This window comes from Pleurodeles waltl, chromosome 4_1, assembly GCF_031143425.1.
Source record: "Pleurodeles waltl isolate 20211129_DDA chromosome 4_1, aPleWal1.hap1.20221129, whole genome shotgun sequence".
In the NCBI taxonomy this organism is placed as follows: Eukaryota; Metazoa; Chordata; class Amphibia; order Caudata; family Salamandridae; genus Pleurodeles; species Pleurodeles waltl.
The window spans coordinates 309,429,910-309,446,018 of NC_090442.1; positions in this window are offsets into that span (position 1 = coordinate 309,429,910).

Consider the following 16,109-nt stretch of genomic DNA (forward strand, 5'->3'; position numbering starts at 1 on the left):
ATACAACTAGTATGTTACCTTTCTTAATACCAAACATTTGTAAAGTTAGAATTTTGGTCTACACTTAAGCCAAAAGTCTAACTGAGCCTTTGTGAATTGGCCCTCTATTTGCAGGATAGTATGGGAGAAGTTGATAAGGTGTGATGAGCTGTTCCATGAAGACACCTCGTATCGTGCACTACTACTTCACACAACAGAGGTCATAGTCAGCTTGTAAGTTAGTGAAAGATTTAATGCGACCATTATAAAGTGCATCGCTGAGCACTTACTAGGCTTGCACAGATCACTCAGACTAGTGAGAAAGTCCTATCCTTGATTTTGAAACCTCCAGTTTCCATAACAGTGCATTAGAATGGGCACACCTGCAAATCCTAAACTTTTTATGAGCATTTGAGCAGGCAGGCTACATGACATGGACAAGTGGGTCAAGAAATTTTAAAGGGGTTTCTTCAGGCAGTACATGATCTTCAGAGGAATGTCTTTTGTAAAACCACACGTCGAAGTGACCAGGGAGGCGGGGGCAAAGAGGATAGTTGAGAAAGCATGCCAAACTCTTCTAAGTTGTCACATTACTTGAAGTATCTTATTCACTATATCCTGGAAGGACTTCACATCTCCATTTTTTATTTTCACTTCGGTGTTACTCAGGCTCCAGTTCTGATCAGGGCCAGCTATAGGGTGGTGCAAGCGGTGCGGCTGCACCAGGTGCTGACCTGGATTGGGGAGCGCTGACCTCAGGGGGTGCTGTGTTTAGCAATATCTTACAAAACTTGCAATTTAAAAGCACCTGCTAAAAAGTTCCTTGTGTGTTCAGTCTTCAGGAAACAATTAAAATGTCAATATACACTGTGTGATTAATGTTCCTCCTAGGGAGAGAGATGGGAGTTTTGTCTAGCAGGCAGCTTTGACTCACCATAAAGTACCGTAGAGGGTTAATATGCCTGCTGAAAAGAACAGAACTATGTTTCATGTGGACAGCTGCTTGGATTAGTAAAGCCAGCCTTTACAAGTGCTTTGAAACAAATGAATGTGTGTGAAAGGGGGGCTATGGAGAGATGAGGGGCACATTTGCCTGGTGGTAGTGAGGTAATCCAAGGAGGTGGTCATGGAGGAGGATGGGGTGCCAAAAAAGACTGTTGCACAGGGTGCCACTATCGGTAAAGACGACCCTGTTTCTGATTCCTTTATTTTTACTATTCTGTGATTTTCTAAGTTCTGATGCTACCTTTAAAATTATTGTTGCTTTTTTTCGATTTTTTCACTGATATCCAAACTAAGGTCTTTGTCTGTGTGTCTGGTTTGGAGGCGTGGATGTCCAGTCATTTTCTTTAGCTTAAATGTATCAAAACTGAAGCTCTTTTCTTACCTGATTCTTAACATTTTTCTCTTCCCCCTCACAGTTTCATTTCCGCATCTCTTTATTTGCACTTGTGATCTTGGTTAAGAAATTGACACATCAATTAACTTCCTCTCATGAGTTGCTGTTTGCCAAATCTTGTCATCCTGTCAATTCCATCTTTACAATGTTCACAAAATCAGATCGTGCCCTCCTTTTTTTTTCTATGAAACTTTTGTTGCAAACCTTTGTTTTGTCCCATCTTAATTTTTGATGTGTTGATATCAATAAATACAGCACTCCTCCTTTTTAAATGATTTAACATTCTTGTGTCAGTTTTCTGTTATCAGTTCTGCATAGTTTTCTGCACCTTGCCCAACTTCTTGAGTTTACATTCCAATGTTTGTGCCTTGTTTATAAATGCGTTCACCTAACTTATTTTTATAACTCTGCTGCTCCAACTCTTCACTCTGCTTTATTGCTTCTTTTAAGTGTCCAAATCTCCCTTTGCTCTTTTCCATTTTTGCTCTTTTGGTCATGTTCTACCTGAATTGTGGAATGAACTTCCAGTCTTTTGCTAGTTTCTAAACTTCACTGAAAGACCATCACCTTGAACTGGCTTACTAACATTGCTCTTGATGGTAAGCTGTTTTTGATAAGTAAGCACTTGTATTCTGTGCCATGCTTTTCTTTATGTACAGCCCTTTGGACAAAAATACTTTAATAAACCAATAATTAAAATTGTTCCATGTTTGGTATCCGAAGGTCAGAAGATTTATACCTACATGTAGCTTAGATACATTAGACCTGGCAGGATGCACCGCTTTCTAACCCCTTGTGCTACATTATGCCTGCTCCAGGCATAATGTATGTAAGGGGGGCGTTCCAGCGCTAGATTTCTTTGCATCGTTTTTTTCAGCATTTTAAATGTCTGCTAAGAGCAGGTGTTAAAGGGAGGCTCAAACTGTTTTCAGTGGGCCTCTGGGTGCTTTGCAAGATTAGCATCAACATTTTTTACGCTAATCCTGCAAAGTGCCGGACTAGCGTAAAAAAATATGATGCTAGTAACTCTGACTACCACCATGGTGCGCTGTACTCTAAATATGGCGCACACATGGTGGCATTGGAAGGGGTGCTAAGGGGCACGAGAAAAGGGCCTCCTAGTTGTATAACTGTGCTACTGCAATACTACCCACTCAGACCCTACCCCACAGGTGCAGAATCAGCCATCTTATGAAATCGTTAATAGTCTGGTATCAAGGGCTTTGGATTGTTTGTCATCATTTACTGAGAGTGCTATTTACAAGTATCTTTTTTAACCCTATTAGCAGAAAATTGAACCTTCAGATCTCCAACACCATACAAGTAGGGTGTCTGGGTATAGGTGGCACCTCAGTCTTCCCTCAAGTCATTTGGTATCCAGAAAAGGTAGAAAAGTAATCCATTAGGGCATCGGGTGATGGATTGATGGCATAGATTTGGAAAGGTTGAGTAGTATGCGGTGTTCACAGAGTTGTGCATTCAGTTTACCAGATGATAGCTTGATGACCTAAAATCATGTGGATTGAAAGAGGAGTGGACATAGGGTGCACCCCTGGAATTCAAAGATGTCTAAAGGCAATTGTAAGTAGTTCATCGGGACTGTGGGGTGATTGTGAAGCCACCTAACTTTGGATGTGAATCCCTGGCTTAGATCTGTTCCTTCACATGTCCTGAACGGTGGATCACAGTAGACTTTATTGAGGTCTCAGGTTTATGCTCAATAACAACACTAAGCTGTACCATAAGGCGAAAAGCTAAATCTTGTGTGTATCATGCATATATACTGCTACTGATTACAGTATTAATATTTATGTAGGTGATCACGAATATACCAATGTTTTAGAATCAAATATTAATGCTGTTTTACAGTGGCTGGGAGCTTCCAGTAGTTTTGAATATGCTTGCTAATTTTCATCTTTCAAGTAGGCCCAGAAACCATGCAACTGAAGGCTGTAGATTTGCACAATTGGAAGACATGCAAACTCGCTTTCAAAACTTGCAAACGGAAGAAGACTTTGATAGAACAATTGAGCATAGTACCATATTTGTGAATAATATGTTCCTCTCAAGAATGTTCTGCACTTCTTCTGGAAGAAGATCCTGCCAGCGGCTTGTTAGGTACGTTTTTGCAGAAAATAGGCTACATGGTTAAACTCCATTGTTTCATACTGAGAAAAAGAGCATATATACAGCATAAAATTCTAAATATTTGTAACTTTTATGCTATAGCTGAACTTTTCTAGGAAAATCTCTGGTCTGTTGAAATGACAATTGTCTTACATTCTTTTGCTGTACTGCCTACTGTTGTGCATTAAATACTAGATGGACTTTAGGCTTCCTGATGTTTTGTGTTTTATTTTTATTAGGCATTAAGAGAAGCCTGTGGTGTCTTTTCATGTATGGAATCCCTAGGTTATCCTAGACAGTTAAATCCCTGCCCATCTAAATGAGATGTTGGTATTTTCAGCGACACTTCAAGAACTTTTGAAGACATGTAAAGGAATTGCTGTTTCTTTTACTCATACATGACTATGCTCTAGGAGCCAACTTATCTAAACAAATCTGGTGTATTGTAATACATGGTTTATGTGATAAGACAGAACAAATACACGTTTGAAGTCTCATCCATTTCCTTTTTTTGTTTAATCATCTAGACAGAATGTGTACGAATAGATGAGAAGAAAATTAAAATCGTTTGCAATTGCCTAACGTATTCCACAGTAAAAGAAATCCAGAGTTTCCTAGGACTTCCACATTTTTAATAGAAATTCATTGAGGGATTTTTCCGAAACGGTAGCCCCCTCACTGGTTTAACCAATAAAGGCTATATTTCAGGTGGGAAAAGAAACAAAAACACCACTTGAAACTCATAAGGGCCTGTTCATTTTGGTCCCAGTTGTGTGCCATCCAAATCAGGTTGCTCCTTTTATTGTAGAAACAGAAATATCTGTCTATGTTCTAGAAGCCAACTTATCTCAAGAAGATCCAGTCATGCAAGCAGCATATCCAGTGCCCTACTTTTAACAAGCTTTGATTCTATATAAATAAAACTACACAATTTACAATCAAGAGTCTCTGACAAACAAAAAAGCATTTGCACATTGGAGATATTATCTGGCACGCTCTCCTCATTGCATAAATGTATGGACCGATCACCATAATTTAGGGTTCATTAACTCCATGAAATGTGCCAATCTTCAGTATGTCAGATGGTCCTTATTTTTTTCATTCTTCTTTTATAGTATCTCCTAGAGACCAAGACATTATCATAGAACGGCAGATGCTTTGTCCAGACAGGGGAAAGGGAAAATGGTTTAGACAAAACATCAACAATTTTACCTGCAATTCCTGAAAAGAATGAGTCTACTTTCTTGCAAGAGGTTGCACACTAAAATTACAGAACTGGTACGCTTGTCGGCCAAAAATGCATAAGAGTATAAGGTAATGTGTGAAATATTACTCCAATTGTTTCACTAATATTCAGTGGATCTATCAAGGTCTAATTTAATCTATTACAGCATCTTTTTACACCTTCTAGATCTTGAAATGTCATAACAATGGACTTTATAGTTAAACCTCCATAATCAAGAGACCATGCAGCAACACTAGTTTTGGTAGAATATTATGCTAGAATAAGACATTTTATCCCATAGTGAAGTTACCCACAGAGTCAATTGGCACCCGTTTTACTCAAGAAATGACTTTAAAATGTATGGTTGACCCAGTACTATCATGACAGACAGAGGCATAGAATTTGTTGCCAACTTTTGGAAAGAACTGTTGCAACCGTTGCAGCATTCATCATTTCACTAGTTACCATCTGCGAAAGACTCAGTCAGACCATTCAACAAAATTTACATTGCTTCCTCATGAACCATCAAGAACAATAGGTACAATTACTTCTTCTGACAGAATTTTTATTAACAATTGTCTTCATTCTTTGTTAAGACAGTTCCCTTTTCTTTGCTTTTCTGATTTCATCACTGTATTTTTGTCAACTACCTTTTCCAAATCCATAGTGAATTTGGTTCAGAAATTGATTCCATGGCCAAGGTGCAAGCACAAACTTTGGGCAATTTAGCATTCACTAAAGCCTCTTATAAAAAATGATTGACAATCATCACAGAACAGTTCCTCTTTATCAACCACGGGATCAAATATGGTTATCCTTGTCTTCCCTATACATCACTGCATATCATTGTAAGTTCACCCCTGGTATGTATGTGGTTTATTTCCATTATGAACAAGATGGGCACAAGGGTAATGCAATAGGATTTACCTAGGGATGGAATATTTATGATGTAGCACAAGTCAAACCAGCACCAGGAATTCAACTCACATTACCTCCACCGCTCATAGTGAATGGCTCTCCTGAACCTGAGGTGCAGGCAATTTTACATGTTCGTATCGGAAGAAGTCAAATGCAGTGCCTGGTGAACAAGATTTTTCTGTTATTCTTAGTGTTAGATCGGCCAGCCTTAGGGTGGTCTTCCCCCAAACTTTTTGCCTTACTCCTCCTGATTGTGCTGAATTTATTTTTTGTTGGCTTTAGGACTCTGCACACTTCACCATTGCTAGCCGGTGCTAAAGTGCTTGCGCTCTCTCCTTCAAACATAGTGAGATTGGCTAACACCTTATTGGCAAATTACTTGTAAGTTGCTAGTAAAGTGGTACTACCTGAACCCAGAGTCTGTAAATTAAATGTTACAAGGGGGCCTGCAGCACTCATTGTGCCACCCACATAAGTAGTATTTTAGACATGTCTCAGGCCTGCCATTGCTGCCTGTGAATGCAGCTCTTTTCCATGCCGCAATGTCACTTAGTATTCCTCCTGCATCCGTCAAATCTGACACTTTCTTCGCTCTCTCTTCTACTTTCTTCACTTCCTCTATCGGCTTCCTTACATTCCCACTATTGTCCGGGATATATATGCAGCATTCCTGGTGGATCACATGACATGCACCACCGTCTTTTGCTAGAATGATGTCTAACGCAAGTCTGTTCTGTATCACAACAGCTCGTATGTCTGTAAGTTCCTCAGTAATGTTACCTAGGGCTGCCTCTGTAGAACTTGCTAATTTCCCCACCATCTCTGCCAATTTGTGTATTTGATATTCTGAATGCGCTACCCCTAATGACATCACAAATACTCCTTCCACTGCTATAAACCTATCTGACCAAGTAGGTGTCCTTCTTCTTCGTACCCTTCCGGATGCCCCTTTTGTTGCTTTTTCCAAATCTGTCACATGCACCATTCGAGGTAGTACTAATTCTAGGTAGCAGGTGCCCTGCCATCCTGCTGACAGTCTGAAATATGCTGATGTTTCACATACAAAAAATACTCCCCTTGGGCTGTGAGACCTCTGGACAGACCCTTTGAGCCATTCCGTATATTGTCCAGGTATTTGAAACAGGCGCTAAATCCTACCTTTATGCTGCTATTGTCAGGGATGTTTAGGCTGGGGTATTTTCCCAGTGTTACTGTTATGCATGTGTTATTATAAAATGTGTTTGGCATTGGAATGCTGCCTTTATAGTATCGAAAACACCACAGCGCTTTTTTCTCCTCATGAATGGAAAGGGTTGCCGTTGGTATTTCTAGGTGAATCCCACCCTATGTATAACCCTTATCCCTTTCTATGTTTAATGCTTCCAGCAGCACTTTTTCTCCTTTTTTTGGTATTAGTTTACCACATACATTTGCCCTACTATCTCTGTTTTCTCCCTTCCACTTTCCCTTCTTCCCCTTCCTTTCCCCTTCTTCAATTTTCTTTTCTTTGCCTTTCTCTTCCTTTTTGGTGGTCTTCTCTTGATTGTCCCTTTCACCTCCTTTCTAAACATGCTGTCTAACAGATTACATGCAATGTACTGGGTGAGGGGAATTTGGGTATCATTTGCTCTCCCCTGGGTGGTGTTTGGTAGATGTGTGCAAATATAGCAGTCTGACACATTTACTAGTTCTTCATATAATGTCACCATCTGCACAAATGTGTTAGACATCATTCTAGCAAAAGACGGTGGTGATTGTCATGTGATCCACCAGGAATGCTGCATATATATCCCGGACAATAGTGGGAATATAAGGAAGGCGATAGAGGAAGTGAAGAAGATAGAAGAGGGAGTAAAGAAAGTGTCAGATTTGACGGACTCAGGAGGAATACTAAGTGACATCGCGGCATGGTTCCGTGGTTGGGGAGCCTTGCTGAAAGAAGTACTGGTGGTGGGAATAGTGGGATTAATAACATTGTGTGTGTTTATAAGGGTCTGTCCTTCCTGTTTGACCATGTTGCTGAAGAATATCTGCCATAAGGATACTGAGAACATCAGTAAGAGAAGGCATGAGGATGATGCCAGGGAGGGCAACACCATGGAGATGACACCTGTCCATCATGCTACTTAGATTGTCATTGAGTATCAATTGCAATATAATGCGTTCCAAGCACAATAGACATTTCTTCAAGGCCTAGATAATTTAACATTGTAAGGTGTTCAATAGAAGCAGGCCTGGATTGTCATTGGATATCACAGGGCCCATGAGGCTCAAGATGGTTCTAAGAAAATGTGATTCCACACCGGCGGTGCGTCGTTTCTTCAGCCGCAGATCGGAGTTGCGTCAATATTTTCACCACACGGCGCTCTGTGCATGGATTTCCTTTTCTTTAGGCTGCCAGCTTCTCCTTTCAGGGTCCCAGCAACGGGATGGGCACCACAGGGCAGAGTAGGAGTCTCTACAGAGACTCCAGGTGCTGGAAGAGAGAAGTCTTTGCTGTCCCTGAGAATTCAAACAACAGGAGGCAAGCTCTAAATCAAACCCTTGGAGATTTCTTCTCAAGATGGAAGGCACACAAAGTCCAGTCATTGCCCTCTTACTCTGGCAGAAGCAGCAACTGTAGAATAGCTCCACAAAGCACAGTCACAGGTAGGGCAGCTCTTCCTTCCTCAGCTCTTCTCCAGGCAGAGCTTCCTCTTGTTTCCAGAAGTGTTTCTAAAGTCTGTGGTTTTGGGTGCCCTTCTTATACCCAATTTCTCCTTTGAAGTAGGCCTACTTCAAAGTAAAGTCTCTTTTGAATGTGAAATCCTGCCTTGCCCAGACCAGGCCCCAGACACTCACCAGGGGTTTTGAGACTGCATTGTGTGAGGGCAGGCACAGCCCTTTCAGGTGTGAGTGACCACTCCTCCCCTCCCTCCTAGCACAGATGGCTCATCAGGAAATACAGACTACACCCCAGCTCCCTTTGTGTCACTGTCTAGTGAGAGGTGCAACCAGCCCAACTGTCAAACTGACCCAGACAGGGAATCCACAAACAGGCAGAGTCAGAGAAATGGTATAAGCAAGAAAATGCTTGCTTTCTAAAAGTGGCATTTTCAAACACACAGGTGGTCATTACAACCCTGGCGGTTGGTGTTAAAGTGGCGGTAAGACCGCCAACAGGCCGGCGGTAAAAAAATTGCAATTACGACCGTGGCGGAAACCACCAACAAAGACAGCCACTTTAACACTCAGTCCGCCACGGCGGTACAAACAAACAGCGCATCGGTCACCGCCAATAGACAGGCGGGAGACAATGTATCGCCCACACTATTATGACAGGCCACTCTGCCACCTTTTCCGGGGCAGATTCACCGCGGATAAAAACACGGCAGAAACAGGAATCCCGAAGGGAAAAAGCTCACCTCTACACACCCCACGAGGAACGAGGACGCCATGGATCGGGAACTCCAAATTCTACCTGCAATAGTCTTCCTGCTCCTCTACCAGGAGCACGAATGCCGGCGGCGAAGACCACGGTGAGTACTGCACCTACGACACAGGGGAGGGGGGAGGGAAAAAACAGGGACATACACATGCAACACCCCCACCCTCACCCACTACAACACACACACTAATGCATATCAATACATCACAGTTACACCCCCCAAACCCCCTGGAGGAATGCCAAGACAATAGAAAATGAGTGTAACCATTGTAATATATTAAAACCAAGTAGGCAGAAATATATATATACACCATGTACAAAATATATACCAAGCATAGTAGTCCAGGTAGTGCTCTAAGAAAGTGTGGAACACTGGGACCACACGGTATGGGCGAGGCCCACACAAAATCCCCGACCATGACGGAGAGAACACTGCAGGGGCATCAGAGAGCAACTAAACTGGCACCTCAGGGGGAGGGAAAGGGGGGGCACCTCAGCCGCTTGAGTGCACAACGCCAAATCCATGAGGGGGCCACATGCCCACTGTTACATCCTAGGGAGTGCAAAGCCACAGTCTCTCAAGTCTCTACAGTGGGTGGTTTGCCCACTGTTCAATCCTGGGGAGTGCCAAGCCACAGTCTCTCAAGTCTCTACAGTGGGTGGCTTGCCCACTGTTCAATCCTGGGGAGTGTAAAGCCACAGTCTCTCAGGTCTCTACAGTGGGTGGCTTGCCCACTGTTCAATCCTGGGGAGTGCAAAGCCACAGTCTCACAAGTCTCTACAGTGGGTGGTTTGCCCACTGTTCAATCCTGGGGAGTGCAAAGCCACAGTCTCACAAGTCTCTAAGGTGGGTGGTTTGCCCACTGTTCAATCCTGGGGAGTGCAAAGCCACAGTCTCACAAGTCTCTACAGTGGGTGGTTTGCCCACTGTTCAATCCAGGGGAGTGCAAAGCCACAGTCTCACAAGTGGATAACAGTCTCCATTGGTTTTGGAGGGGGCATGGTGCCCAGAGTGCTTCATCCTGCTAAGGACAGAGGTAGTGGATGACAGTCTCCACTGGTTCTGGAGGGGGACTGGTGCCCAGAGTGCTTCATCCTGCTAAGGACAGAGGTAGTGGATGACAGTCTCCACTGGTTCTGGAGGGTGACTGGTGCCCAGAGTGCTTCATCCTGCTAAGGACAGAGGTAGTGGATGACAGTCTCCACTGGTTTTGGAGGGGACATAGTGCCCAGAGTGCTTCATCCTGCCAAGGATTGGGGTAGTGGATGCTTTTCTCCACTGGTTCTGGAGGGGGCATGGTGCCCAGAGTGCTTCATCCTGCCAAGGATTGGGGTAGTGGATGCTTTTCTCCACTGGTTCCGGAGGGGGCATGGTGCCCACAGTGCATCATTCACCCTGTGACAGACTCAGTTACGTCAGTGCCCCTGCAACTCATGGGCCAGCGGTGCTTGAGACGGCGGTGCCCGGTTCAGCGGTGCTTGAGATGGCGGTGCCCTGTTCAGCTGTGCTTGAGACGGCGGTGCCCTGTGCAGCGGTGCTTGAGATGGCGGTGCCCTGTTCAGCGGTGCTAGAGACGGCGGTGCCCTGTTCAGCAGTGCTTGAGACGGCGGTCTCCATTGCAGGTTCTTAGCTGCTGGCAGTCCTTCATGCCCAGGCGGGGCTTTTGCTGGCGGTCCTTCATGGCCCAGCGGGGCTTTTGCTGGGCTTGTGCTGGCGGTCCTTCATGGCCCAGCGGGGCTTTTGCTGGCGGTCCTTCATGGCTCAGCGGGGCTTGTGCTGGCGGTGGCCTCCTGGGCAGCTGGGCTGGTGCTGGCGGGCCCCTCCTGGGCAGGTGGGCTAGTGCTGGCGGGCCTGTTCTGGGCAGCTGGGCTTGGGCTGGCGGTGGCCTCCTGGGCAGCTGGGCTTGTGCTGGCAGTGGCCTCCTGGGCAGCTGGGCTTATGCTGGCGGTGGCCTACTGGGCAGCTGGGCTGGTGCTGGCGGTCCTGTCCTGGGCAGCTGGGCTAGTGCTGGTGGGCCTGTCCTGGGTAGATGGGCTTGTGCTGGCGGTGGCCTCCTGGGCAGCTGGGCTTGTGCTGGCAGTGGCCTCCTGGGCAGCTGGGCTTGTGCTGGCAGTGGTCTCCTGGGCAGCTGGGCTTGTGCTGGCGGGCCTGTCCTGGGCAGCTGGGCTTGTGCTGGCGGTCCTGTCCTGGGCAGCTGGGCTTGTTCTGGCGGTCCTGTCCTGGGCAGCTGGGCTTGTGCTGGAGGTGGCCTCCTGGGCAGCGGGGATGATGGCGGTCTTCTCCGCCGTGCTGCTCTTCCCAGACTTGCTGGGTTTCTTGTGGCCCTTCCCCACCTTGGAAGGTGTCACAGCTGACTCCACACTCCCACCGGGACCCCTGGGAGTGGCTTTGGTGGCTGGAGTCTTCCCCCTCTCCCGCCGGGCACTGGCCAACTTCTGATGCTTGACAGGTAGGGGACTGTCTGTGCTGTGGCTCCGTGCCACACTGGCTGCCCTGGTGGCCGGTGCACTCCAGATTCCGGTGACTACAGGCACCACTGGTCCCGGAGATGTTGTGGATGAGGTGCTAGTTCAGGACCTAGGAGATGGACGGGGTGGGGGAGGTGTGGGAAAGAGGTTAAGGTTGGACAGGAAAAGTTTTTTGGACCCACTGGGACGGGTAGCTGGAGGGGGTTTGGGAGTGGAGGAAGATGTGGTGGTTGTAGGAGGTGTACGTTTAATGACTTTGGGTGAAGGTGCTTGCGCTGGAGGCTGTCGTGAGGTGGATGGCTGTTGGGTGGGTGTGTGCCTGCGTTTGTGTATCTTGGGAGGGGGCGTCACAGACACACTGGGAGAGGACACAGGGGACGTGTGAATGGTAGTGGGGGTGGTGACTGCACGTGAGCGGGGTGTGGTGGTCGGTGCGCTGGAGAGGGACGTAGTGGCTGTATAGGTAGTGCATGCAGGTGTGAGTGTAGACGAGACTGGGAGGGAGGAGGGAGATGAGGAGGAGGGGGACACAGTGGAGGCAGTGGATGTTGGTGTGTCTGCGTGTGTGTTATGCTTGCGTGAGTGCCTGTGGGATGTGTGGTGCTTATGTTTGCCTGAGCTTCCCTTGTGTGTTGACGTGTGTGCATGCTGGTCTGTAGGTGGGCTTGGGATAGGCTGAGGTACAGGGGATTGGGTCGGGGTGGAGGAAATTGGAGGGGGGAGGCTAGACACAGGGACAATGTCTGCCTTCAGTGCTGAGGCCAGAGTCTGAAAAGCTCGCTGAAGGGCTGCCTGACCAGAATGAATGCCCTCCAGGAATGCATTGGTTTGTTGCAACTGCCTTTCTACACCCTGGATGGCATTCAAAATGGTAGACTGCCCAACAGTGAGGGACCTGAGGCGGTCAATGGCCTCCTCACTGAGGGCAGCAGGGGTGACTGGGGCAGGGCCTGAGGTGCCTGGGGCGAAGGTGATGCCCACCCTCTCGGGTGAGCGGGCACGGGCGAAGGCTGAGGGGCTGCTGGGAGGGCGGTGCTGGAAGGGGGGGTGGCGGCTGTACCTGTAGATGGGGGTGGCACAGATGTTGCCTCCACCACAAGGCAGCTCCCATCAGAGGACGAGTCCGTGTCACTGGTCTCAGCTCCTGTCCCCGCCGTGGAGCTCCCCTCACCCTCTGTCCCACTGGTGAACTCTGAGTCCGTGGTGTGGCCCTCCATGGCCATGTGGGATGCACCCCCATGGTGCTCCGGTGCCACTGCTCCTCCGCCTGATGATGCTAATGCACACAAGAACAGGGAGACCACAAAAAGTGGGGGGCTGACTGAAGAAAGGCATGTTGAGTGCATGCATTACCGCTACCGTTGGCGGACACGACAGACACAGAAACCCCTTGCACTACGCCGCGCTCTTGGGCTCAACTGTTCAATTCCTGGGAAATGGTCTACAAGGCTATGGACGACATCTGCACACAGAGATGACACAGGGGCATGACTAGGAGTACTTGGCACTCTACAGAGGTGGGGTGGGGTGCCACATGGCCTGCCTTACGGAGGGGCCTTGCCTACGGAACTCGCCCTGGCCTAGGGAAACCCACAGCCCACCTCCCCACCCAGACACCTCCACTGCATGCAAAATCAGCAGAATGAGAGTGTACTCACCCCCTTGTGGCTGCTGTGATGCCCTCAAGCGCCCATCCAACTCCGGGTAGGCCACAGCCAGGATCCTGAACATCAGGGGGTCATGGTGCGACGGGCACCCCTCCCACGTTGGGAGGCCATCCCCAGCTGAGCCTCCGCCGTCTTCTTGCTCCAGCGGCGAATGTCCTCCCATCTTTTCCGGCAGTGGGTGCTCCGTCTGTGGTAGACCCCCAGGGTCCGGACGTCCTTGGCGATGGCACGCCAAATATGTTTTTTCTGGTGGGCGCTGACCTACATGAAATGTACAGGGGGAAGAGTAAGTAATTACCAACTGCACCGTCAAAGTGATTGGCCCCCATCCCTACCCTTGCCATGTGGCACATGCATTCACCGTCTTTCATGCACGCAGCACTCTCCCCCCTTCCTTCTTACATCCAGCCCTCTCCACACAGGCATAGCCCATACAACATGCTCCCTGTGTACTTACTTGTTTGTCTGGAGGACCGTAGAGTAGCGTGTACTGGGGGAGGACCCCATCCACGAGTTTCTCCAACTCCTCCTGTGTGAAGGCAGGGGCCCTTTCCCCAGACACTCGAACCATTGTCTCTTCCAGACCGAGGTCACAGCAGCACTTGCAGTGTAGGTCCTCTCCTGTCGAAGATCAGGTATCGAGTGATTGAACAGATAGAAAATGGCGGTCACGTCGGCGGCGGTGCGTACCGTCACCGCCGGTTTACATCGTCATTGGCTCCTGGGACCCATAGGGTACAATGTTAACCAATGCAGCATTGCGCCGCGGTCTTCGACCGCCTACCGCAATGGTGTACAACGCCAGCGCAGTTACCTCACATCCCATTGTCCCACTTTAGACGTCAGGCAGCCACCATTTCAGGGGCCCACATGGCTTCATTTTCAACTGCGTCACACATACCTAGGCCTAGACTCAACACACATACAGGCCACCTTTTGTGTATGAATGGTGTTTTGTGTAAACTGTGGGTACGTACCTCTGAGTTGTTTGACTCTGTGCTCGCTGTTGTCTTTCATAGGCACCGTCCGCTGGGACATGTGAGGAGATGGCGGCATCCTCCGGTGTACCGACCGTTGATGGACCTGTCGACAATGGAGGAGCGACATGTGATTATCACATACAGGCTTGACCATGCCACAATCCAGAAACTGTGTACCCAGTTGGAGCCAGACCTGATGTCAGCAATCCGCCATCCCACAGGAATCCCCCCTCAAGTGCAGGTGCTGTCAGTGCTCCATTTCCTTGCAAGTGGGTCTTTTCAAACAACAGTGGCCATAGCATCAGGGATGTCCCAGCCTATGTTTTCCAACGCATTGTCCAGAGTGTTGTCTGCCCTTCTGAAACACATGCAGAGCTACATCGTTTTTCCTCAGGTGGAGGATTTGCCTACAGTGAAAGGTGATTTCTATGCCCTGGGACACATCCCCAACATCATAGGTGCCATTGATAGGACCCATGTGGCTTTGGTCCCCACCCATAGGAGTGAACAGGTGTATAGAAACAGAAAGAGTTATCATTCGATGAATGTATAGATGGTATGTTTGGCAGACCAGTACATCTCCCATGTGAATGCCATGTTCCCTGGCTCAGTGCATGACGCCTACATCCTGCGGAATAGCAGCATCCCTTATGTGATGGGTCAACTCCATAGGCACCGTGTGTGGCTATTAGGTGAGCACCTGGAAGCTAGTCAGTGGGAATGGTTGTCTGGGTCTGGGGATATCCCTACAGGTTAGTGTGTGTCTAACAGTTGTCCCTCGCCATTTGCAGGTGACTCTGGTTACCCCAACCTGTCATGGCTACTGACCCCAGTGAGGAATCCCAGGACAAGGGCAGAGGAATGCTACAATGAGGCCCGTGGGCAAACTAGGAGGGTGATCGAGCGGACCTTCGGCCTCCTGAAGTCCAGGTTCAGGTGCCTCCATATGACAGGTGGATCCCTATTCTACTCACCAAAGAAGGTGTGCCAGATCATCGTGGCCTGCTGTTTGCTTCACTACTTGGCTTTGCGACGACAGGTGCATTTTCTGCAGGAGGATGGTCCAGATGGCGGTGTTGTAGCAGCTGTGGAGCCTGTGGACAGTGAAGATGAGGAAGCAGAGGAAGAAGACATGAACAACAGGGACTCAGTGATCCAGCAATATTTCCAGTGAGACACAGGTAAGAGTACAGACCTGCCTACTACATGTACTTTAACACTACTACCTCTCTACTGTCTGTCGTTTTCACCCAGTGTATGGTCACTGGGTTGTCACTTTCCCCTACAATTTCACAGATGTGGGTCCCACCGTGTGACATCTGCTTAGATTCCTCATGGACTAGAGCTGTGTGACGTAGGTATGTTGACATTACAACTGAAAGAGCATTTTGTCACTGTAATTGCTAATACACTATTTCAAAATCACAGACAGACTCCAGATTGTTTTGTGCTTTAAGTGTGTTTATTTAAGTGCTCAATATTGGAGGGGGTAGTGAAATGGTGAGGGGTGATGGCAAAGGAATGTCCATGGCAGAGTCCTGTCTATTAGTCTCACAGGTGCATTGTCAAAAGGGGCATAGGAAGTGGACCTGGGGCAGTTTAAGCATGGACAGGGTGACAAAGTGGGACAGTCGGATGACAATCAGGGTGGTCTCATTTCTTGGCAGGGGTCTTGGCATCGTGCTCTGTCTTGTTCCTCTGCAGGGGGTGGGGTGCTGGTGTGGTGGTCCTGTGGCAGGGTGTCCTGTCCACTAGCGCTGGCGGAGGTGGTGGGCAGTTCATTGTCCATGCTAGTGTCAGGGGCCCCTTGTAATGCCACAGTGTCCCTCCTGGTGTTCACAAGTTCCTTCAGCACCCGTACGATGGTTCCCAGGGTGGAGCTGATGGTTCTGAGTTCCTCCCTGAAGCCCATATACTG